Genomic DNA, 24,787 nt, shown 5'->3' with positions numbered 1-24,787 from the left:
CTCTGTCTGTATATCAACAACAATGAACAAAGACATTTCAAACATTACAAAGAATTCAGTCACAAATATGATTCTGACTTCTAAATAAAACTGTGCATTTGTGCAGAAAAAACAGGACAGAGTCAGAGATAAAAAACAACAAAGTAAAACAGAGAATACTGTACGATACATTATTTTCTGTATGTAGCCTTGGGGACAGAGGCAGCGTAGTCTCTAGACCAAGTGCCTCATTAAGCAGAGGCATATACTCATTTACCTATCCATGACAAATACAACAGTTAGTCTGTGTTTTGGATGTCCCCAGCCTTGCAGCCCTGCAGTGCAAGACTAAGAGCATGTGCGCTAGCTTTGTGCTGTTCTGTGGGTGATAGAGTCAAGCTGTTCCTGCCGAGCGGGGGTCAGGGTCCTTCAGTCAGCACCCCATCCCTGAACAGAGCACACAGGAATCCCCCCTCCTTCTACACCGTCTCCGACCCCTCCTCCACCTCTCCCCATGGCCTGGCTGCTCCCCTTTCTCTCCCCTCCATCTCTCCCTCCAACTCCCCCCTCTTTCCATCTCTCCCTCCATCTCTCCCTCCATCTCCCCTCCATCTCTCCCTCCATCTCTCCCCTCTTTCCATCTCTCCCTCCATCTCTCCCTCCATCTCTCCCCTTTCTCTCCCCTCCATCTCTCCCCTTTCTCTCCCCTCCATCTCTCCCTCCATCTCTCCCCTCTTTCCATCTCTCCCTCCATCGCCCGTGCTGTGCGCTGTCACTCTCCTCGTCAGGATCATTAATCAGGCCAGGAAGATTAAGCTTCAAACATAAATAAACCAGCCCAGTTCCCTCCTCTTAGACCCCCTCAGCTCCACCACTCCCTACTCCGCTCCACTCAAATCAACTGCATGACTTGTCCAGCTCAATCCAGCACTGCATAGTTCTATGCTTCCAGTGGTTATAGGAAAGGGTGATTGGGTGAAGAGTGGACTGGTGTAAAAAGGTGTACTTGACATGTTTGAAGACTTGAATAGTACGACAGAATGTATGTGACTTTTAAAGATCACAACATTATAATGCCAGTTAAATGAAATAAACAAATGGACTTATCTCAGAAGTTGATGACTCTGAGCTAAACTGCCAACCGTGTAAATACACAATGTTATCACAATGGTCTCCACATATAATCAATAACAGATATCTCAAATATGGATTAAAGGATTAAAATGTGCACCTTGAATGCATGAGGGTTTATTCTTCATACACTGACTTCACTACCCTATCATTTCTTGACCGGCACGTTTTTTGAAGAAAAGAGGGCAATACCACCACCTTTAGGTAGTATTGGGTAATGCCACTACTGTGGCCCGGCCCAGGCAGTTCCCTCAGTCTCCATCTCTCCCATAGAGGGAGGGATTGGGTTGCCAGAGCCTGCTGGCCAAGGCATCCCCACACACAGACTCAGAGGCTGTTATTGCAGTCCCACTGTATTCCTTTGTGCATTGTGGGTGAGAGGGGGACCCCGGCTGGGCCCTGCACTACACCTCTCTGACTGACAGCCAGCCCGCCGACTGTTTGTGTGTGTCCATGGGAAACGGGGTGGTGTCACGGCGGCGACGGCCCTGAGCCCATCCATCAGTGTCACCCGGGCAACGCATGTGTCACTTTCAAGACTAATGGACAGGAAGTACAGGCGGAGAAACAACAATATTTGCAGAATATATTTTAGAAACATTTGTTTCTCGGCTTTCTCTCTCTCTCTTATACAGCTCTGTTGCAACAAACTGGAATGGGCCCTAATCCTGATTTATGGGCTTGTTTATTTAAAGGACCTGGATCTAGAACTCCTTATGGTTTTCAGAGTGGGAGTAGAGGAGAGTACAAACATTATGGGGCTAAATTGGATAACCATGGCCTGGTTAATGTGACCACAAATCAAACCTGACACAAATCTGGCTTTCCCTGCATATAGCATTACAGCCATCACCTGGAGGACCCTGCAATGATAAGACACAGTCAGGCACAAGAAACTGGGCCTCAGTATTCCTTAAGCATCTCAGAGTAGGAGTGCTGACCTAGAATCAGGTCCCACCTGTCCATATAATCTTATTCAATATTACCTAAAAGGAAAAACTGAATACAGGCCCTGAAACGCCGTAGAACTGAGAGCCATTTGAGGCTTACAGAGAGAGCAGCTATGGGATTACATGGACCGTTACAGTGCCTTGCAAAGGTATTCATCCCCCTTGGCGTTTTTCCTATTTTGTTGCATTACAACCTGGAATTTAAATGGATTTTATTTGGATTTCATGTAATGGACATACACAAAATAGTTGAAATTGGTGAAGTGAAATGAAAAAAATTACTTGTTTCAAAAAATTAAAAAAAAACGGAAAAGTGGTGCGTGCATATGTATTCACCCTCTTAGCTATGAAGCCCCGAAATAAGATCTGGTGCAACCAATTACCTTCAGAAGTCACATAATTAGTTAAATAAAGTCCAGCTGTGTGCAATCTAAGTGTCACATGATCTCAGTATATATACACCTGTTTTGAAAGGCCCCAGAGTCTGCAATATCACTAAGCAAGGGGCACCAGCAAGCAAGCAGCACCATGAAGACCAAGGAGCTCTCCAAACAGGTCAGGGACAAAGTTGTGGAGAAGGACAGATCAGTGTTGGGTTATAAAAAAAGAACATCCCACGGAGCACCATTAAATCCATTATTAAAAAATTGAAAAAATATTGCAACACAACAAACCTGCCAAGAGAGGGCCACCCACCAAAACTCACGGACCAAGCAAGGAGGGCATTTATCTCAGAGGCAACAAAGAAACCAAAGATAACCCTGAAGGAGCTGCAATGCTCCACAGCAGAGATTGGAGTATCTGTCCATAGGACCACTTTAAGCTGTACACTCCACAGAGCTGGGCTTTATGGAAGAGTGGCCAGAAAAAAGCCATTGCTTAAAGAAAATAAGCAAACACGTTTGGTGTTCACCAAAAGGCATGTGGGAGACTCCCCAAACATATGGAAGAAGGTACTCTGGTCAGATGAGACTAAAATTGAGCTTTTTGGCCATCAAGGAAAACGCTTTGTCTGGCGCAAACCCAACACCTCTCATCACCCTGAGAACACCATCCCCACAGTGAAGTATGGTGGTGGCAGCATCATGTTGTGGGGATGTTTTTCATCGGCAAGGACTGGGAAACTGGTCAGAATTGAAGGAATGATGGATGGCGCTATATACAGGGAAATTCTTGAGGGAAACCTGTTTCAGTCTTCCAAAGATTTGAGACTGGGACGGAGGTTCACATTTTACATTTTAGTCATTTAGCAGACGCTCTTATCCAGAGCGACTTACATTGCTTTATGAAGCAACAATTTAGTGGTTTAAGGGGAAACATTTAAATGTCTTGGAATGGCCTAGTCAAAGCCCAGACCTCAATCCAATTGAGAATCTGTGGTATGACTTAAAGATTGCTGTACACCAGCGGAACCCATTCACCTTGAAGGAGCTGGAGCAGTTTTGCCTTGAAGAATGGGCAAAAATCCCAGTGGCTAGATGTGCCAAGCTTATAGAGACATACCCCAAGAGACTTGCAGCTGTAATTGCTGCAAAAGGTGGCTCTACAATTGACTTTGGGGGGGGTGAATAGTTATGCACGCTCAAAATCATTATTTTGGTCTTATTTCTTGTTTGTTTCACAAAAAAAAATTGGTAGGCATGTTGTGTAAATCAAATGATACAAACCTCATTTTAATTCCACGTTGTAAGGCAACAAAATAGGAAAAATGCCAAGGGGGGTGAATACTTTCGCAAGCCACTCTATGTAGAATTTAGGAGAGCATTGTCACTTTTTCCCTGTCTCTATGAAGAGGTTCCTTCCCGTGTGCTCAGGTGTGTTCAGAGAAGGGGGTGCTTAACCTCAGCAGCCGGTAACCGTGGCGTCCAGCCCTGAGCGCTTGCTGACATTCATTTTGGTTAGCTCCTCGGCACAGGTAGGGTGGATCCCTACGGTCTCCATCAGGTGAGTGAGGGTGGCCCAACACCTGGAGAGAGACACACAGAGAAACACAGACACCTCATTCATAAAGCTGTCCTTACAGCAACACACATTCTCCCATCTTTAAATTTATCTTATTAGTATCCCACTGCTGCTGTACTGATAAAGGCTCACCTTGTCACAATTTACATGACATCTAATGTCCATTCATTTTGTGTAGATTAATTACTAAATGAATTATTAATCTACAGATGCAACATCTGTTAGTATAAGTATTTTACATTAGACCCAAAATGTTTTTAAAAAGCAGTTTAGCAGTTTCTTAAAAACTAGCCACAACAGAACGCTATCCATGTCTGTATTGTCTATTCTGAGTGCCTATCTAACTCCATCAAGCAGAGTGGTTGACTTACTGGAAGCCCATAGCGAAGGCCTGGGTGACCTCTCCAGCGTTTGGACCGGAGAAGTGCAGGCCCAGAATCCTCTGGTCTCCACCCCGCTCACACACCACTTGAGGCAGGGAAAGAACCAGCGTTACAATTTTGCAACCCTACTCTTAGGGCCGTTCTGACCTTAATGTAACACTGGCTGGTGTCTCTCTCAGCCACAGTGAACTCCAGAGGCTTGTAGAAGGCATGGTACACCTGGACACAAAGAACAACAGAGGGATACATGTCCATTTGTCCACCAACAATACACGGTATAGTATCATTCATTTATGTTATTAAGCCATCACTTATGATTAAATAATGTTACAACATAATTATGTCAAAAATAGAAGTGCCCAAGTGAAACCAGTGTTTATGTGTCCATAGAAGTATCTTACAATACTTGCTAGTGTTAAAGGTAGGCCATACATCTCAGATTGTTCACTAGAACCTAATATTACAATACTATGCTTTCACAACACTTTGCTTGTTTTAAAAAGGTACATTTCAGATCCTGGTTTCATGGTGTGTGTTTTATATTGAGCCAGCGAGCGTGCCGACACAAGTCGTCGTCCAGGCCACGCACACAGGCAGCTGTCAGGACCCATGGTGCACCTCTCCTGCTGCGGTGCTTTAGATCACACAGCGCCTGTCAGCACCTGATACACACCTCAATCAGGCCCTCTGCTCACCTGTCAATCACACACAGGAGCTACGCATCACTCTACAATGAGCCGGGGCTCTCTGGGTGCAGGTGTTAGCAGCTGGCACACTGCACACACACATACATGCATAAAGTAGTAAACAGAGGCACACCTGCATTCACAATCCTGTAAGAACTGAAAGTTTCCTCAACAGACCTCCATTTTCTCAAAGCCTCTTAAAACCAAAAACACTACCATGTTAGTGGTTTAGGATTAGGTTTACTGTACTGTACCTCGATGGAGTCCTTCCCATGTCTGCCCTCAGTCTCCTCCTCTGACAGGCCCACACAGCCATACTCCAGAGGGGTGAACACTGTGGTGGCAACCTACGGACACAATCGATCAGAGAGCACACAAAGCCTTGTTACATCACGTTCCATCAGGATAGACAGCCCCACACAGCAGTGCTCCAGTGGGGTGGGTGGGTGGCAGGCAGGCAGGCAGGCAGGCAGACAGACAGACAGACAACAACAGAAAAGTGATGTTACAGCAGGATAGATAGGCAGAGCCATAATACAGGCTTGTCACGTCGCCTACTGTATCTTCCAACATCTACAATAAAGTGGTCACAAAACAAAGCTACAAAAGACCACAGAAAAGAGGAACGAGACGAGACTAAGAACCCAAACAATGGGCATTTAAGCAATATGTCTGTCATTACGATTGGTTTTGGAATTATCATTTGAAAAAGGGTGCAGACGTGCAGTGTCTACCATTAAAACCATATGAGTCAGACCAGGCGGTATAATCCAGAGAAAACAACTGTTAGGCATTAAAAACACAATGCACAGAAGTGGCACTGATTTAACACACTCAAACAGAAACTGAAAACAAAGGTTTCAAAGGCCTCATACAGACAAGCTGTGGAGAGATGGGGGGAAATTGTGTGTGTGTGTGTATGTGTTTTTTGTTTTACTATTCTTGTGGGGACCAGAAGTCCTCACAAGGATAATAAAACAAGGAACATTCAGACAATTCGGGACATTTTGCCAGTCCCCACAAGGAAAAATGCTATTTTAGGCTTAGGGGTTAGGGTGAGGGTTTCAATTAGGGTTCGAATTAAAGTTAGAGGTTAGGTTTATGGGTTAGTTTTAGGTTTAGGGTTTGGGTTTAGGGTTAAGGAAAATTGGATTTTTTGTTCAATTGTTTGGTCCCCACAAGGATAGTAAAACAAACGTGTGTGTGTGTATGGTGTGTGTGGGTATCTATAGTGTGTGTGTGTGTGTCTATGGTGTGTGTGTGTGTCTATGGTGTGTACTCTATGTGTGTGTGTCTAAGGTGTGTGTACGTGTCTATGGTGTGTACTGTGTGTGTGTATGTGTGTGTGTGTATATCTATGGTGTGTGTGTGTCTAAGGTGTGTGTGTGTCTATGGTGTGTGCTGTATGTGTGTGTGTCTATGGTGTGGGTCTATGGTGTGTAATGCATGTGTGTGTGTCTATGGTGTGTGTGTGTCTATGGTGTGTGTGTGTGTGTGTACTGTATGTGTGTGTCTATGGTGTGTACTGTATGTGTATGTCTATGGTGTGTGTGTGTGTGTGTCTATGGTGTGTGTGTGTTGGATGTCTGCTCACATTGTCGTAGTTCATGAGCTCATTGGTCTGCCCTGCGAGCGAGGAGCTTCCCTGCCTTAATGGCGGTGGGGGTCAACTCAGGACAACCCTGGAAACACAGAACAACACTAATGAGTGACATGAGAACACAGACAGACAGACTGACAGAGAGAGAGAGGGAGGGAAGCAGACAAATAGCGTACATGCATGCATACTGTATGTGCTTAAATGTATGCAGGCTACGGCACACAGACAGACAGTCACAGAGTACACCTCCCTAACACAGGACCTTTGGCTATTTAGAGAGAGAGGGGACAGTTGTGCCTGTGAGTTACTGTGTAGACTAACCTGCAGCCTCAGATTCAGAAAACTTGAATGTCCTCAGAGTCAATTCATTTTGCAGCAGTCATAAAACATATCATATGTAAAAAATTAAAAATAAATAGCAAAGGATATTTACAAGCAAATAGGCAGGGTACGTGCAGTGTCATAGTGCTAAGTGCAATTAGTCTAACATTTTGTTAAGTTGCAGAATTCCATTCGGAATAAAAGAGTACTCAGGCTTGAACACACAACCATGACAATGGCATTGACTAAAGGTTTCTAAACTGCTTCGCACACTGAAAAACAATCCCAGCTTTTGTATTCTCTCAACAATTTTCCCCACGCCACCTAACTGATTGTTAAACACAACAACATGCTGCTTCTGACTGTACTATAATGTACTGATGAGGATTATAATATACTGTGGATGCGTCCCAAATGGCACCTTATTCCCATAGGGCTCTGGTCTAAAGTAGTGCACTATATAGGGAATAGGGTGCTATTTGGATTGCAGATTGTGGCTCTCGATTTACGCTAGATAAATGTAATCTGGAAAAACACCCAAATAGTCTAACAATACAGGAAATTGCAGAGCTGCAGGGTGAATCCTCTCTGAAAGCATTACTTAAGTCATCAGCAACCTGTTTGATTACCACCACTGTTGCACATCCTGTTGTCCAAGACAGCTCCTCTGGCGCTGGAGGTGAGTGTGTGTGTGTGTGTGTGTGTGTGTGTGTGTGTGTGTGTGTGTGTGTGTGTGTGTGTGTGTGTGTGTTTGTGCGTGTGTCTGGTGGTATTTGAGTACCTGTGTTTACACAACATCCCGGTCTGCGTCATAGCAATGTGTTTCTTGGCAGTGCCAGGTGCTCTTCAATGTCTCAACACAAAAAGGTGATCCGTTTGGACATATCGAATTAAATATCAATCCACCCCCTTTTAAAAGTCTCCCACTATGTGAAAAGATGACAGGCATCAGGGCTAAAAGTGACTCATCAAAGGCCTGTGCCAATCTAACTGTCTGGAGAGGCCTGTTTTAGTTAGGAAGCCCACAGCTGGCCAAATAAAAAGACAGGACTGACATTTAATACAACAAGTAGAAAGAGTATTGTGATACAACAGTACAGTAGTTAGAGAGGAGACCTCTTGTGTAGATCTAGCTACAGTGAGCTCCAAATGTATTGTGTCATTGTTGAGTCACTTTTATTGTAAATAAGAATATGTTTCTAATCAGTTCTACATTAACGTGGATGCTACCATGATTATGGATAATCCTGAATGAATCATGAATAATGATGAGTGAGAAAGTTACAGATGCACAGATTTCTGTTGTGTAGATCCAGCTTTATGCCATCTGTTGTGTAGATCCAGCTTTATGCCATCTGTTGTGTAGATCCAGCTTTATGCCATTTGTTGTGTAGATCCAGCTACAGTGCATTCGGAAAGTATTCAGGCCCCTTGACTTTTTCCACATTTTGTTACGTTACAACATTATTCTAAAATGGATTAAATATTTTTTCCCCCTCATCAATCTACATACAATACCCCATAATGACAAAGCAAAAATAGTTTTTTTGAAATTTTTGCAAATGCATAAAAAATAAAACACAGAAATATTACATTTACATAAGTATTCAGACCCTTTACTCAGTACTTTGTTGAAGCACCTTTGGCAGCGATTACAGCCTTGAGTCTTCTTGGGGATGACGCTACAGTTTGGCACACCTGTATTTGGGGAGTTTCTCCCATTCTTCTCTGCAGATCCTCTCAAGCTCTGTCAGGTTGGATGGGGAGCGTCACTGCACAGCTATTTCTCTCCAGAGATGTTCGATCGGGTTCAAGTCCGGGCTCTGGCTGGGCCACTCAAGGACATTCAGACACTTGTCCCGAACCCACTCCTGCGTTGTCTTGGCTGTGTGCTTAGGGTTGTTGTCCTGTTGGAAGGTGAACCTTCGCCCCAGTCTAAGGTCCTGAGCGCTCTGGAGCATGTTTTCATCAAGGATCTCTCTGTACTTTGCTCCATTCATCTTTCCCTCGATCCTGACTAGTCTCCCGGTCCCTGCTGCTGAAAAACATCCCCACAGCATGATGCTGCCACCACCATGCTTCAACGTAGGGATGGTGCCAGGTTTCCTCCAGACGTGACGCTTGGCATTCAGGCCAAAGAGTTCAATCTTGGTTTCATCAGACCAGAGAATCTTGTTTCTCATGGTCTGAGAGTCCTTTAGGTGCCTTTTGGCAAACTCCAAGCGGGCTGTCATGTGCCTTTTACTGAGGAGTGGCTTCCGTCTGGCCACTCTACAATAAAGGTCTGATTGGTGGAGTGCTGCAGAGATGGTTGTCCTTTTGGAAGGTTCTCCCATCTCCACAGAGGAATTCTAGAGCTCTCAGAGTGACCATCGGGTTCTTGGTCACCTCCCTGACCAAGGCCCTTCTCCCCTGATTGCTCAATATAGCCGGGAGGCCAGCTCTAGGAAGAGTCTTGGTGGTTTCAAATTTCTTCCATTTAAGAATGATGGAGACCACTGTGTTCTTGGGAACCTTCAATGCTGCAGAAATGTTTTGGTACCCTTCCCCAGATATGTGCCTCGGCACAATCTTGTCTCGTAGCTCTACGGACAATTCCTTCGACCTCATGGTTTTTGCTCTGACATGCACTGTCAACTGTGGGACCTTATATAGACAGGTGTGTGCCTTTCCATATCATGTCTAATCAATTGAATTGACCACAGGTGGACTGCAATCAAGTTGTAGAAACATCTCAAGGATGATCAATGGAAACAGGATGCACCTGAGCTCAATTTCGAGTCTCATAGCAAAGGGTCTTAATACTTATGTAAATAAGGCATTTCCATTTTTTTTATTTTATACATTTGCACACAAAAAATTTAAAACTGTTTTCACTTCGTCATTATAGGGTATTGTGTGTTGATTGATGAGGAACAATTTTTATTTAATCAATTTTAGAATAAGGCTGTAACCTAACACAATGTGGAAAAAGTCAAGGGGTCTGAATACTTTCCGAATGCACTGTATATGCCATCTGTTGTGTAGATCCAGCTTTATGACTAAATCTCAAATGAATTTAAAAGACAAGCAACAAATTATATGGTGCCTATCTAGCGCATTCATTTGTAATTGAAGAGTGAACTACAGTGTCACTTTAGTAGGCTTATTTGGGCAACTGTAGGTTTTATTTCAGTCTTCCATACATTCCTGAAGAGGTTCATGTTGGTGTTTTAAGGCTGGGTGAGTACGCTGTGAGGATGACGGACATGATCAACACCTACCTCACCGGTATCACCGAAAGCGTAGATGTTCGGCACAGATGTGGATCGTCAGCAGCCACAATTATTTTCCTAGACTCCTTGTTGAGCTTGACGCCAACTTTCTCCAGGTTGAGAGTTTTGGTTTCAGGAGCTCTGCCTATAGTCAAGTATAGGAAAACACAGTCAGAGACTCAATATTACATGACACATTGAGAGAGAGGGGAGGGTACAGGAATCTTGGTTTCTTAGAAAACCTCAGACTGCTCAGTGTTGATAACACATACCATTCAGTTGGCACACTAGTGGGATTACGTTTAAAGCAGGTCCTGCTACTCTTCATCCAACAGAGAGAGAGAGGCAAATATTCAGGAATTAGAAAATAAAACACCTGCACAGCTTGGAGAGGGGGGGTGGGGAAGCGAGGAAGGGTGGCTTGTCTTTTGGCTGGGAGTGAATAATGAGCAGGCGGGGGATAGGAAGGCATCCCATCAGCCATTTGGGGCCCTGGGTGTCATTTCTCCCACTTCCTGCGGTACAGTTGACTGATGCTGTCGAAGCTTGCCCATCTTGCCGCCCCGTCTCCATGGTGACGGGGAGCACCAAGCACCCCTGACACCAGGCCGGGCCCTGGTTGAGGCCCTCTCTACCTCCCTCCTCTTCCCCCTTGCTGCCCCACCTTCTCACTCCCTGCCTGGGTAACACAATAACCCCCCCACCTTGGTAGGGCCCAGTGGTACCCACATAGATGCTATCGGACAACAAGAATAACAACCCCTCCCCCCAAGACCCTTTTCCTGACCTGCCCATTACTGCAGCACGAGTGGTAGAGAGACAGGCAGTAAGGGTGACTTCCTTTCTCAAATACTAAATACATGTAAATTATACCAGTGGGATAGCACAGTGCATAGTTAGATACTGTAGCAAGAGTTGTATTTACAAAAAGGTTGTTCTTAGGAGGTCTAGCCCCACTTTGGTCTCACAGCCTACCCTACCAAATCACAGCCCACCCTACCAAATCACAACCCACCCTACCAAATCACAGCCCACCCTACCAAATCACAACCCACCCTACCAAATCACAGCCCACCCTACCAAATCACAGCCACCCTACCAAATCACAGCCCACCCTACCAAATCACAACCCACCCTACCAAATCACAGCCCACCCTACCAAATCACAGCCCACCCTACCAAATCACAGCCTACCCTACCAAATCACAGCCCACCCTACCAAATCACAGCCCACCCTACCAAATCACAGCCCACCCTACCAAATCACAACCCACCCTACCAAATCACAGCCCACCCTACCAAATCACAACCCACCCTACCAAATCACAGCCCACCCTACCAAATCACAACCCACCCTACCAAATCACAGCCCACCCTACCAAATCACAGCCCACCCTACCAAATCACAACCCACCCTACCAAATCACAGCCCACCCTACCAAATCAAATCACAGCCCACCTTCCAAATCAAATCACAGCCCACCCTACCAAATCAAATCACAGCCCACCCTACCAAATCACAGCCCAGTTCTACCAACCACCACTGAGACTGGAGTCAGTAGGGCTATCCTAGACTAGTGTCCACTCTGCTCTCTCTATGTATAGACTAGACTACTAGAGCCACTCTAGTCTGGCCTTTCCTGCCTTTCTAAGTTTCTCCGTCTATGATCGGAGACTGTTGGAGCGCCACTGATCCATTGTGTGGTGAGACAGAAACAACAGAGGTTCTCCTGATAAGAGCCTTCAGTGAGTGTGGAGCCACACATATGGGCAATGAGAACCAATGACAGGCAGGCCTGATAGGACCACGCTGAACAAAGACTGTTGTAGCACACAGAGGAAATCGCAAGACCCACCAGCTAATTAGCCACAACAAGCTTTCTGGCACGACTTGAAATGAGACCAACTACTGTACATGGTGGCTTATCAGATCAACCAAGTGAACAAAGACAAGAGAAGGAAGTCAGAAAGACTGACTTTTTGGGAAATATATTATTTTGTTTCCAAAAAGGGGTTTCTGAGAAGGCATTCTATTTAAGGCCTAAAATGATAATAAGAGATATGATTGAATGAGATTCCGCACTTTGGCTCAGAGATACTTTTCTGTTTGTCAGAGTGTGGGGAGACTCAGAGGCTTCACATCCAAGCACTTCAGTTCATATTGAGGCATATACCAACCCCTGACACCCTCAGACAGACTTCCACCTCTTTCGGTGTTGGGGGCAACAGAAATAAGTGGGAGAGAAGAGTAACGTGGTACACCCAGAGGAAATAGGCTGTTTCCTCATCTATGCTATTGGCCACCTGGCCTGGGGTGCGGCCCTGAGGAAGGATAGGCTGTGGAAGGCTGTGCATGGAGAAGGATGTAGCCTAGCTATAGCTACAGGACTGGAACAGACAGTCCCACCACTGCAAACAGCCTCCCATCCCTCCCTCAGAGCAGCTCACTGTCTGTCCTCACTTGCACACTTTCCATCACTGATGTAAAAGCATGAATCAATGCAAGTGTAATCATTGGCTAGAGGGAGTTTCCACCATTGTTAAATCCATGACGGGAAGAACGCAAGTGCACACTAAGAAAAGGGTGGAGAATCAGGACACACCCACAGTATTTTATAGCTCCACTGAGGAGGGTACAGACCCAGTCTGACCTGTAGTGTAAAGGGCACATTGGGGATGTCGAGAGAGGCCCACTCATAACTCCCATAGTCTGACAGACACACTTCAAAGGAGAGGCCCAGGAGTGGATGTGGATGTGCTCTCTGCCCTGCATGAGAACACCAGGGTAAAGCCCACAACAGACTGTAGCCTACACTGTAAGAGTAATAATAATAAAGTCATATTCCTCTTAGATCCAATAATAATAATAATAATAATAATAATAATACAGACTGGCGGACAGGGTCTGGTAGTGCTCCAGTTCTCCCTGTCAGAATAAGCAACAGCGGACTTGGAAAGCATATCAACTCCTGTAGAAATGGCACTATGGTTGTGAGTAACCTAATTTATGTTCCATTAACTCCGCCTTCTAGTGAGTTTATACAAACTGTCATCTCCTACCATTCTGATAGATTGGAGACGGTCAGAAAACGTGGTTGTAACGTTAATAATTTGGTTGTTATTCCATTTGTTACCTCAAGGCAGATGCCCTAGGGGCAGAGTGGCCTACAGTCATTGAATATGGCGCTTTTAAATGTTAGAGCAATCACAAGTAAAACCTTTCTCGTGAATGACCTCATTACTGAGCGCAAATTTGTTTGCATGTTTCTCACCGAAACATGGCTGTCATCAGACTGTAGTGGCGCTCTTATTGCAGCCTTATTGCAGCCTCCTTTTTATTGACATATCCTCTGCTGTTGATGTTGCTTTATCTGATCACCACTGTGTATTTTTTACTACCTTCTTGCCCATAGCACAGGGTAATACTGAACACATTATTAAGAAATGCTATCTTAACTCTACAGATTTCATTGAGTGTATGAACAATACTCCACTACCTATTCTGCCTTCTTCTTGTGATGATTTAGTTGATAACTTTAATAGCAAATTAAGGGCAACCATTGATGCCATAGTTCCAGTAAAGTTGAAAAGGGATCCAAACGGAGAGAGATTTGGATGAGTGAGGAAACTAATCAATTAAAGAGAAATTACTGAAAGGCAGAGCGGAAGTGGAGAAAGTCAAAGTTGCAGGCCCATTATGATATTCTGAGAGAGCAACTTGGCATATATAACAAGGCAATTAGAAATGCCAGACAGGCTCATTATTTCTAACGTGATCACTATTAATCCGAATAATTCGAGAGTGCTCTTCTCAACCAGTGATGGCCTGATAAATCCTAACCTTGCAAAACACATGTGAACTTTCCTCAACATCTACAGTGGGGGAAAAAAGTATTTAGTCAGCCACCAATTGTGCAAGTTCTCCCACTTAAAAAGATGAGAGAGGTCTGTAATTTTCATCATAGGTACACGTCAACTATGACAGACAAAATGAGATTTTTTTTTCATGAAAATCACATTGTAGGATTTTTTATGAATTTATTTGCAAATTATGGTGGAAAATAAGTATTTGGTCAATAACAAAAGTTTCTCAATACTTTGTTATATACCCTTTGTTGGCAATGACACAGGTCAAACATTGTGTCAAGGTCAAGGTTTTCCACACACTGTTGCTGGTATTTTGGCCCATTCCTCCATGCAGATCTCCTCTAGAGCAGTGATGTTTTGGGGCTGTCGCTGGGCAACACAGACTTTCAACTCCCTCCAAAGATTTTCTATGGGGTTGAGATCTGTAGACTGGCTAGGCCACTCCAGGACCTTGAAATGCTTCTTACGAAGCCACTCCTTCGTTGCCCGGGCGGTGTGTTTGGGATCATTGTCATGCTGAAAGACCCAGCCACGTTTCATCTTCAATGCCCTTGCTGATGGAAGGAGGTTTTCACTCAAAATCTCACGATACATGGCCCCATTCATTCTTTCCTTTACACGGATCAGTCGTCCTAGTCCCTTTGCAGAAAAACAGCCCCAAAGCATGATGTTTCCACCCCCATGCTTCACAGTAGGTATGGTGTTCTTTGGATGCAACTCAGCATTCTTTGTCCTCCAAACACAACGAGTTGAGTTTTTACCAAAAATTTATATTTTGGTTTCATCTGACCATATGACATTCTCCCAATCCTCTTCTGGATCATCCAAATGCACTCTAGCAAACTTCAGACGGGCCTGGACATGTACTGGATTAAGCAGGGGGACACGTCTGGCACTACGTCTGGCGGCGTAGTGTGTTACTGATGGTAGGCTTTGTTACTTTGGTCCCAGCTCTCTGCAGGTCATTCACTAGGTCCCCCCGTGTGGTTCTGGGATTTTTGCTCACCGTTCTTGTGATCATTTTGACCCCACGGGGTGAGATCTTGTGTGGAGCCCCAAATCGAGGGAGATTATCAGTGGTCTTGTATGTCTTCCATTTCCTAATAATTGCTCCCACAGTTGATTTCTTCAAACCAAGCTGCTTACCTATTGCAGATTCAGTCTTCCCAGCCTGGTGCAGGTCTACAATTTTGTTTCTGGTGTCCTTTGACAGCTCTTTGGTCTTGGCCATAGTGGAGTTTGGAGTGTGACTGTTTGAGGTTGTGGACAGGTGTCTTTTATACTGATAACAAGTTCAAACAGGTGCCATTAATACAGGTAACGAGTGGAGGACAGAGGAGCCTCTTAAAGAAGAAGTTACAGGTCTGTGAGAGCCAGAAATCTTGCTTGTTTGTAGGTGACCAAATACTTATTTTCCACCATAATTTGCAAATAAATTCATAAAAAAATCCTACAATGTGATTTTCTTCTCAATTTGTCTGTCATAGTTGACGTGTACCTATGATGAAAATTACAGGCCTCTCTCATCTTTTTAAGTGGGAGAACTTGCACAATTGGTGGCTGACTAAATACTTTTTTCCCCCACTGTAAATGTGATGAGTTTGCGATATATTTCAAAGATAACCAACATTTTCTTCAAAACAGTTTTTAATTGCATATCTGAAGAAGTGCAAGCTATTGTTAAATCACTCCCTGTTCGCAGGCACCTTACCCACTACACTAAAACTTCTATGGTGAAACCCCTTCTGAAGAAAAGTAATCTAGATTATTCAGTTCTTAGCAATTTTCAGCCAATCTCTAACCTTCCATTCCTAAGCAAAATTTGGGAAAAATTGGTATTCAAACAGCTAAATTAAGTGCCAACTGTATTTTAGAAAAATTCCAATCTAGTTTTTGTGCCCACCACAGCACAGAGACAGCCTTAGGTAAAGTGGTAAATGATCTTAGAGCCAACACAGATGCCAAACAGCTCTCTGTCCTTAGATTTAAGTGCTGCATTCGACACTGATGACCATGATGTCCTTCTGGACAGACTGGAGAGGTGGGTTGGCCTCTTCGATCCACTTCTAAATTGGTTTAGGACCTATTTAACCGGTCAAGACTTTGTCACCCTTGGTGAACATAACTCAGAGAAAATACATATCACATGTGGCGTTCCACAAGGTTTGATTTTGGGTCCAGTACTGATCAGTTTATATACGTTACCCCTTTGCAGCGTTATCAGAAAGCACAGCATTGATTTTCACTGCTATGCAGATGATACACAGCTTTACATGTGTCACCAGAGAATTTTAGCTCCACTGATAAATGATTAGACTATATCAGTGATTTAAATATTTGGATGGCTCACAACTTCCTCCAGCTAAATCAAGACAAGACCGAGATACTTATTGTTGGAGCCAAAGCACAGAGAGAGAATCTAGCCGCACATTTTAAATCACGGGCAATAAAGATAAAACACCAGGTAAAAAACCTAGGTGTTATTTTAGATTCTGAACTAAATTTCAAATCACACATTAGGAATGTGACCCAAATAGCTTTTTACCACCTGAGGAACATTGCCAAGGTGCGGCCATCTCTCTCAGGCTGATACAGAGAGACTCATCCATGCTGTATTACAAGCAGGCTTGACCACTGTAATGCGCTCCTGTCTGATCTACCCAAGAAAGCCATTGGTCAAGTGCAAAAAATACAGAATGCTGCAGCACCGGTACTGACCAAGACCAGACGGAGAGAACACATTACACTGGTTTTAAAGTCTCTGCACTGGCTGCCTGTGAGTTTTAGAATTAATTTTAAGATTCTTCTATTAGTTTTTAAATCAATCCACGATTGTGTACCCCAATACATGTCAGACATAACTATCCCAAAGCCTAGGACCAAGAGGCATGGAGAGGCAGCTTTTAGTTATTATGCCCCTAGCCTCTGGAATAGCCTGCCAGAGAACCTGAGGTGGGCTGAAACTGTGTACATATTTAAAAGAGATCTTAAAACAAATATTTTTAGCTTGTTTTTCCTTGGCGTGCGTTTTATTTGTTCAGTTTGTGTCATTCTTTCATTTTATTATCTTATGTTTGTTGTGTAGTAGTAAATATTTCAGCTTTTATTTTCATTGTTTCTTTGTTTAGTTTTTCCTGTAAAGCACATTGCGTTGCATCTCTCCCCAAAGGTCACCCACATCCTGGTCCCTGTCACATGTCACATGCTCCCCGTCACACGCACAGGCAGAGAGAGAGACACCCGCCCTGGCCTGTCCTGGCTGGTACTGTACAGTCACACACACTGCTGAGGGGTGTAAAGTCAGGCTTTCGGAAACGCGTCGTCTTTGGGACCATCTCAACACAAATAAACTTCTTCCGGGCAGCCAGGCGGAAGTTCCCTCCATTGTGTTGGTTGGCGGAATGAGAGAAATTACATGGTGTGATAAAGAGAGAAAAGGACTGTGGAAAGAGAGAGGTCTGGTGTGGGTGCAGAGCTAAAGACAGACAGGGCAGGCCGTGCAGTGACAGATGCTGCAGGGTGGAGGAGGTGGCGTGGGGTGGCGTGGCCGGGCAGGCAGGCTGGTTTCCGCAGGGCTGGCATGATGGGCAGGAAAGCCCAGAGCAGAGCAGGAGAACAAAGGAGGGAATGCAGTGACCCCGTCCCTGGGTGCATCCTGCCCTCCCTCAGCAAGGCCCAGGACCAGGACCCAGCACTGGGCTGGGTGATTAACACTTCCCCTGGTGATTCCATCATTCACACTTTATTACCTTGTTTTTGGGCTTGATACTCTCTCTGTCTGCTGACACTGCACTCTTTTGTGGATGACAATAAAACAAATGTCTGGAAAGGGAGGGGGACAACAACTAGTGGTTTAACTGATATCTCCGGATACGTCTTTGCAAAGCCTATTGTCTGTTATGTGGCATACTTAACACACGTGATTGCAGCTACTACTAAAATAGTAGTGATGTCTTCCAAACAGTAATGTAATAATTTGTTGGACATTTCTCTTCCTCCCCAGACACACTCACCTATGGCCCACAGCACAGAGTCGAAGGTGTCCTGTTGGTCCTGTCCTGTCTGTTTATCTGTCCAGGTCACCTGCAGTGCCCCAGAGGACAGTTTGTCCACTCTCTTAGGGACATTCCTCCAGAAGAACTTGGTGCCATAGCCTTCCATGTAGTCTGTCACCAGCCCTGCCATTTGCTGCAGCACACACAAGACAAGAGGGGAGAAATTCAGGTTGTTGACAGCTCAGAGTCACCTTTCCAATACTCGACTTGGGAGAACTATTATTCCAAACTTAAAGTCCCAATATCACCAGTACACAATTAATCTATATCTATTTGTAGTGAGAAATTCTATTTTCTCTTAAATATATTTAAAAGCTTCAATACATTTGAGTTAGCATATAAACACAATACAGTATAGAGAAATAAGAAATTAATTCAAATAGTGTCAAATCTATTTGGAAAAAATAGTGATCAGTGCAGTACCTGATCGAACCTCCGGAGGAGGATGCTGCGCACCATGAATGTGGTGTCCAGGCCAACGCCTGTCAGGAAGCCAGCACACTCCAGGGCCACATCTTCATAGCACCATGTTCAGGAAAACAGAACAACACTACACAAATGCTCTCATAGAGGAACCTTGTCTATCTTTAGTCAAAGCAGATGTGACAACTGAGAAAGTGGAGCATAAGAGGCAGAGATAGACTGTGAGGTGACCCCAGTCTAGGAAGGGGTCACCACTTGAACTGCAATTTAGCAGTTTAACTTCAACATTAGGGCCAACTCACTCTGACAATATACAGTGTAACCAGTGACTCATGACCAAGCACATCGGCAGTCAAAAGGATACAACTGGCACCAACCAAAAGTCTGAAAAACAAAAACAAAAATCATTAATCTTACATGTTTTCATTTAGAAGATATCTCTTGGAAGTTACAGTGGCTTGCGAAAGTATTCACCCCCCTTGGCATTTTTCCTATTTTGTTGCCTCACAACCTGGAATTAAAATAGATTTTGGGGGGGTTTGTATAATTTCATTTACACAACATGCCTACCATTTTGAAGATGCAAAATATTTTTTGTTGTGAAAAAAACAAGAAATAAGACAAAAAAAACTGACAACTTGAGCGTACATAACTATTCACCCCCCTTGGCAAAGTCAATACTTTGTAGAACCACCTTTTGCAGCAATTACAGCTGCAAGTCTCTTGGGGTATGTCTCTATAAGCTTGGCACATCTAGCCACTGGGAATTTTGCCCATTCGTCAATGCAAAACTGCTCCAGCTCCTTCAAGTTGGATGGGTTCCGCTGGTGTACAGCAATCTTTAAGTCATACCACAGATTCTCAATTGGATTGAGGTCTGGGCTTTGACTAAGCCATTCCAAGACATTTAAATGTTTCCCCTTAAACCACTCGAGTGTTGCTTTAGCAGTATGCTTAGATTCATTGTCCTGCTGGAAGGTGAACCTCCGTCCCAGTCTCAAATCTCTGGAAGACTGAAACAGGTTTCCCTCAAGAATTTCCCTGTATTTAGCGCCATCCATCATTCCTTCAATTCTGACCAGTTTCCCAGTACCTGCCAATGAAAAACATCCCCACAGCATGATGCTGCCACCACCATGCTTCACTGTGGGGATGGTTTCTCGGGGTGATGAGAGGTGTTGGGTTTGCGCCAGACATAGCGTTTTCCTTGATGGCCAAAAAGCTCAATTTTAGTCTCATCTGACCAGAGTACCTTCTTCCATATGTTTGGGGAGTCTCCCACGTGGCTTTTGGCAAACACCAAACGTGTTTGCTTATTTTTTTCTTTAAGCAATGGCTTTTTTCTGGCCACTCTTCCGTAAAGCCCAGCTCTGTGGAATATACAGTTTAAAGTGGTCCTATGGACTGATACTCCAAGCTTTGCAGCTCCTTCAGGGTTATCTTTGGTCTCTTTGTTGCCTCTCGGATTAATGCCCTCCTTGCCTGGTCCGTGAGTTTTGGTGGGCGGCCCTCTCTTGGCAGGTTTGTTGTGGTGCCTTATTCTTTCGATTTTTTAAATAATGGATTTTATGGTGCTTCGTGGGATGTTCAAAGTTTCTGATATTTTTTTATAACCCAACCCTGATCTGTACTTCTCCACAACTTTGTCCCTGACCTGTTTGGATAGCTCCTTGGTCTTCATGGTGCCGCTTGCTTGGTGGTGCCCCTTGCTTAGTGGTGTTGCAGACTCTGGGGCCTTTCAGAACAGGTGTATATATACTGAGATCATGTGACAGATCATGTGACACTTAGATTGCACACAGGTGGACTTTATTTAACTAATTATGTGACTTCTGAAGGTAATTGGTTGCACCAGATCTTATTTAGGGGCTTCATAGCAAAGGGGGTGAATACATATGCACGCACCACTTTTCCATTATTTATTTTTTAGATTTTTTTAAACAAGTAATTTATTTAATTTCACTTCACCAATTTGGACTATTTTGTCCATTACATGAAATCCAAATAAAAATCAATTTAAATTACAGGTTGTAATGCAACAAAATAGGAAAACGACAAGGGGGATGAATACTTTTGCAAGGCACTGTATATAGTACAGGTATATGTGCTTTTCTATACGATGCACTTGCGAGACATTCATACGTTTTCTTTCAAATTATCTTGAATACTACTGCGCCAAACAAAACAGGGAAACTGGACACAAATGTTTACTCTGAATCTGAGGAATTTAAAAGTGATGAAAATTCTGTTCGAATTTCGGAGGCCTCATTACTCAACTGTAAAATGTCAAGACAGACAGACAGACAGAGAGAGAGAATAAGAAAGAACAGGAAAGGGTGGCGGAGTTGGTAGGGCCTGTCTCTCTGTCTCTGTGTCTGTGTGTGTGCCAGGTGAATCACACCTCTAATCCAGCCCTGCGCTCCACTCACTACTAGCGTTCAGGCTAATCCCTGCGGATGGGGTGTGCCGTGTTCCCGTGTTCCCATGTTCATGGCTCAGTCCACAAATCACTTCGCTGAGTGATGCCCATCACCCGCATGTAGGCCGTGGCTCCGTGGCCTCTCTCGCTCTCCCACCCTCTACCTATCCAGGGCTCCCCACGCTGGCCCAGCCTCTGGCAGCTGAGGGAGCCTGGGGCACACACAAGCCCAGCCAGACCCCCCCCCCCCCCATGCTAGTGCTAACTGCTAAGAGCGTCAGTACCCCGATCATCCTGTCCACCTAATGCACAGCTGCACTTAGTGCACATTGTGAGGTGGCTTAGGGAGGGATTAGGCTAGGAGCTTTAGGCTGATTCCACACTCATCACTGAAACATCTCCTTTCCCTGGCTGGGTCTCTCTCTGCTTGGTTATATTGTATTTCAGAGTGACTCTGGGATCGCTCTGTTCTCCCTCATCCGGGTGATGGTGTCTGAAAGCATTGGTGGAGGTGGTGTTCAACCTCACAAGTGGGTCTCAAAAACACTGCATCCAGATGTGAATGGGGGAGGGGGGCTGATTGTGTAACTAGAAACTACAGAGGGATGAATTCCAGTGGAAAAGACATACTTTACTGTACTGATATCTGCCCAGTAAACGTTGCCCACTCCCCTGGAGGATAAGAAGTACTAGGAGCAGCCTTTCAAACAACAAAGATAACACAATCAAACTTTCAGGGCTTCCATAGGCTACATCCTGATCCAAAGCCAGTAGGAGTATGCCTGACTGTGACAGTTAAGAATTTGCCACTGGCTCTCTCTCTCTCATAGCCTTGGGCCAACCTTCAGCAGTCCAGACAAGAGATAAGTGAATCTGTGTTCTCCTTCGGTGTCTCCTGTGTTTGCCACAATAACGGTACTCTTTCACAAGTGTTCCTTAGAGGGGAGAGCTCTACAGGCAGCAGACTTGATCTGAATCCAAATACAAAGATATAGGATGTGAACTCAACTCCCTAACACAGTGTTGTGACTATAGACAGAGAAAATATAGTGTGTTACACTGTCTCCTTTTGATCTTGCATCTTGTCATCCCAGACTCATTTTCTCAGCTGTTCTGTAGAGGATGAAAAACGATAGCACATTTAAAGCCTGGTTCACTGCCCTTTAGCACTGGAAATTAATTTAAATAAATCCTAAGTAAATATATAATAAAAACAATTTAAAAAGGAAATGCAGTGCATTACCTACTGTAATAAAAGTCAGCATAAAACATATTCTTACACTCATGTCTACACTTCCCATCTATCGTGTTTGTGAGTGTGCTCCGGTCCCTCTAAAGGCACTCATCACTCACCTGGAGCCATCCACTACCTCCGCCAGCCGATCAACCCAAACACCCTCTCAGACCCCACCTGCACAGCTGACAGCACAGCTCCCTCCACAGAGCAGAGCAGCACAACAGCACGTCAACAACAGCTCCTCCTAGGCAGGGAGAGATAGGTCTGAGGAGAGGAGAGTCAAGGGAGGACCTGCTAATGCTAACCCCTAGTAGCCTGAGGGGCAGGCAAGCAGAGGACCAAACTAACAGTAGGCCCCTGCCTAACCACTCCACTAAACTGAACAGCCTGCTTAGGAGACATGCTGAAAGAGGGAAGGACAGTGCAGGGAAAACATATTACACACAGACCATGGTCTGTCCCAGATGGGCTTGTTCTGTAGATGAGTTCCTATTGCCCTCTAGTGGTAAAATGTATGAACAGCAGCCTAGTTTGACGGAAAAAATACCATATCCCTGACTAAAGCAGAGAGGGGTAACAAATAGGTTGTTGCGATAGAAAAATTACGACGGAAATCTATTGTAATGTTTATAATAGCAAGGATTATCAATGAGTAGGCGACTAAGATAACTCTTTACTGTTGGCAGTTACATTACAGCCACACTAACAAACATTACACTCAACCTCCATTTTGTGCCAAGAGGAAACGGTGCGGAGAGACCAATTAGACAGGCGATGACAGGATTTAAATGGCTGGATTGGAGATGTGTTCAGCAAAGGTCGGGACACACACACACTGCTAATCTGAGTCAGGAGTAGAGAGTGACAGGAACATTTAACAGGTACCATAGTAGAACACACTGTGTCCTGGATGGATCATTATGATAGAGCTGTCTGTGTACATGGCACAGCTAAATGCTGATGTACAGTATTGTATGGTTTGTGTATGGTGTGTGTGTGTGTGTGTGTGTGTGTGTGTGTGTGTGTGTGTGTGTGTGTGTGTGTGTTTCACCACATGTACCACTCACATCTTGCCAGGGGACTCTTTCAGCCAGAAGATATCATCACTAGTGATGCCGTGCTCGATTGCTCCAGGGATCTACAACACAGGAAGTAGAAACAGGTAAACACAACAAACACCGTTTGAATCATATTCTCAATACAGCTCCTGGAAAACCATCTGGCAAACAATCAGGTAAGGAAGGTTGGCTTTGTTCTTTGTTAGTCTGTTATCAACAGACAGTAAGCCACAGCCTGTGATACACCACAGGGAGGGAGGCCTATGAGAGGCCGCAGACCCAGGGTGTATCCCAAATTATACCCTATTCCCTAGGTAGTGAATAGGGAATAGGTAGGGTGCCATTTGGGATGCAGCCCCAGACACTGCCACCCTCCTCCACCCAGAGAGAGCCATGTTTCCCCCACCACCATGCCATCAAAAGCTCCAGATCCACTGTGGTGTTATCAGCAGATGGGAGGATCAATGAAGGAGACACCTCTCCCCCTGGTCTGTCTGTCTACTGGGCAAGGACACCATACAGAGGGAGAAGTGGGGTAGGGAGAGAAGGAGAGGACCGAGAGAAAGAGGAGAGATGGAGGTGAGGGGGGAGAGGGAGAGCGAGGACGAAGAGAAGGAAAGGTTAATACTTACATGTGTGGGTACTTTGGCCGCCCCCCAGTTGCAATCACAATGTCCTTGGCAGTCAGTATCATCTGCCAGACAAGGGGGAGAGAAATGATAATGACTTCAATAGGAAAATATGAATATGGCACTGTTGAAATTATGTTTCTTAAATAAAAAATAAATATGGTGAACATTTACATTTTTTGTCATTAACTCCCAGTTTGAAATAGTATTACCTCTTTTCCTGTCCTGGTTAACCCTTTGACTGTGTGCTCATCCACCAGACTTCCTTTAATGTTCAGATACCTCACCTTCCTGTCAAAGAAAAACAACATGGTGACACAATGCAAACACCACAGGAGAACTCATGTGAGATCTTGTGCGAACACCGGGTTTAGCTGAGATAGGTTAAGTACTGCACAGCTACACTGTTAAAGCAGTTTTCTAGCCAAACCGATTGTATATGAGAGTGAAGACAAAGTTTGGAGGAAAGAGGTTAAGCCCCGGATCGCTAAAGCCATTTTCTATGAAACTGGGTCTATTAAATATGAGATTCGGTTGCACAATGTGAACATCTCAGAATTGGGTTGCCTGTGTAAACGCAGCCACAGTGGCTGTAGGTAATGGGGTGTCACTCACTTGTCCTGTAGCTGGAAAATATATGTTCTTATCTAATCTAATGATGGGAATTCAAAAACCATGCAGGCCTCCAACTAGGCTACACCTAAGCTGCTTTCCAAAATAGTTCGAGAAATGTTAGTATCCACAGGTTTCCATTGTTCTCATAATAATGAGATTTGCCAGCCATACTTCTGGGCGTCTTTCACAGCTGTGCCCAGCAGAGCAGCCTGGTGCAT

The 24,787-nt window shown here is 44.5% G+C and overlaps 1 pseudogene; it reads right to left on the bottom strand.

The window, feature by feature from the left end:
* Positions 1–3,902: 3,902 nt before the first annotated feature.
* LOC121587189 lies at positions 3,903–24,787 on the bottom strand (annotated as a pseudogene).

This window comes from Coregonus clupeaformis, chromosome 18, assembly GCF_020615455.1.
Source record: "Coregonus clupeaformis isolate EN_2021a chromosome 18, ASM2061545v1, whole genome shotgun sequence".
Lineage (NCBI taxonomy): Eukaryota > Metazoa > Chordata > Actinopteri > Salmoniformes > Salmonidae > Coregonus > Coregonus clupeaformis.
This window is presented reverse-complemented; position numbering and strand designations above follow the sequence as displayed.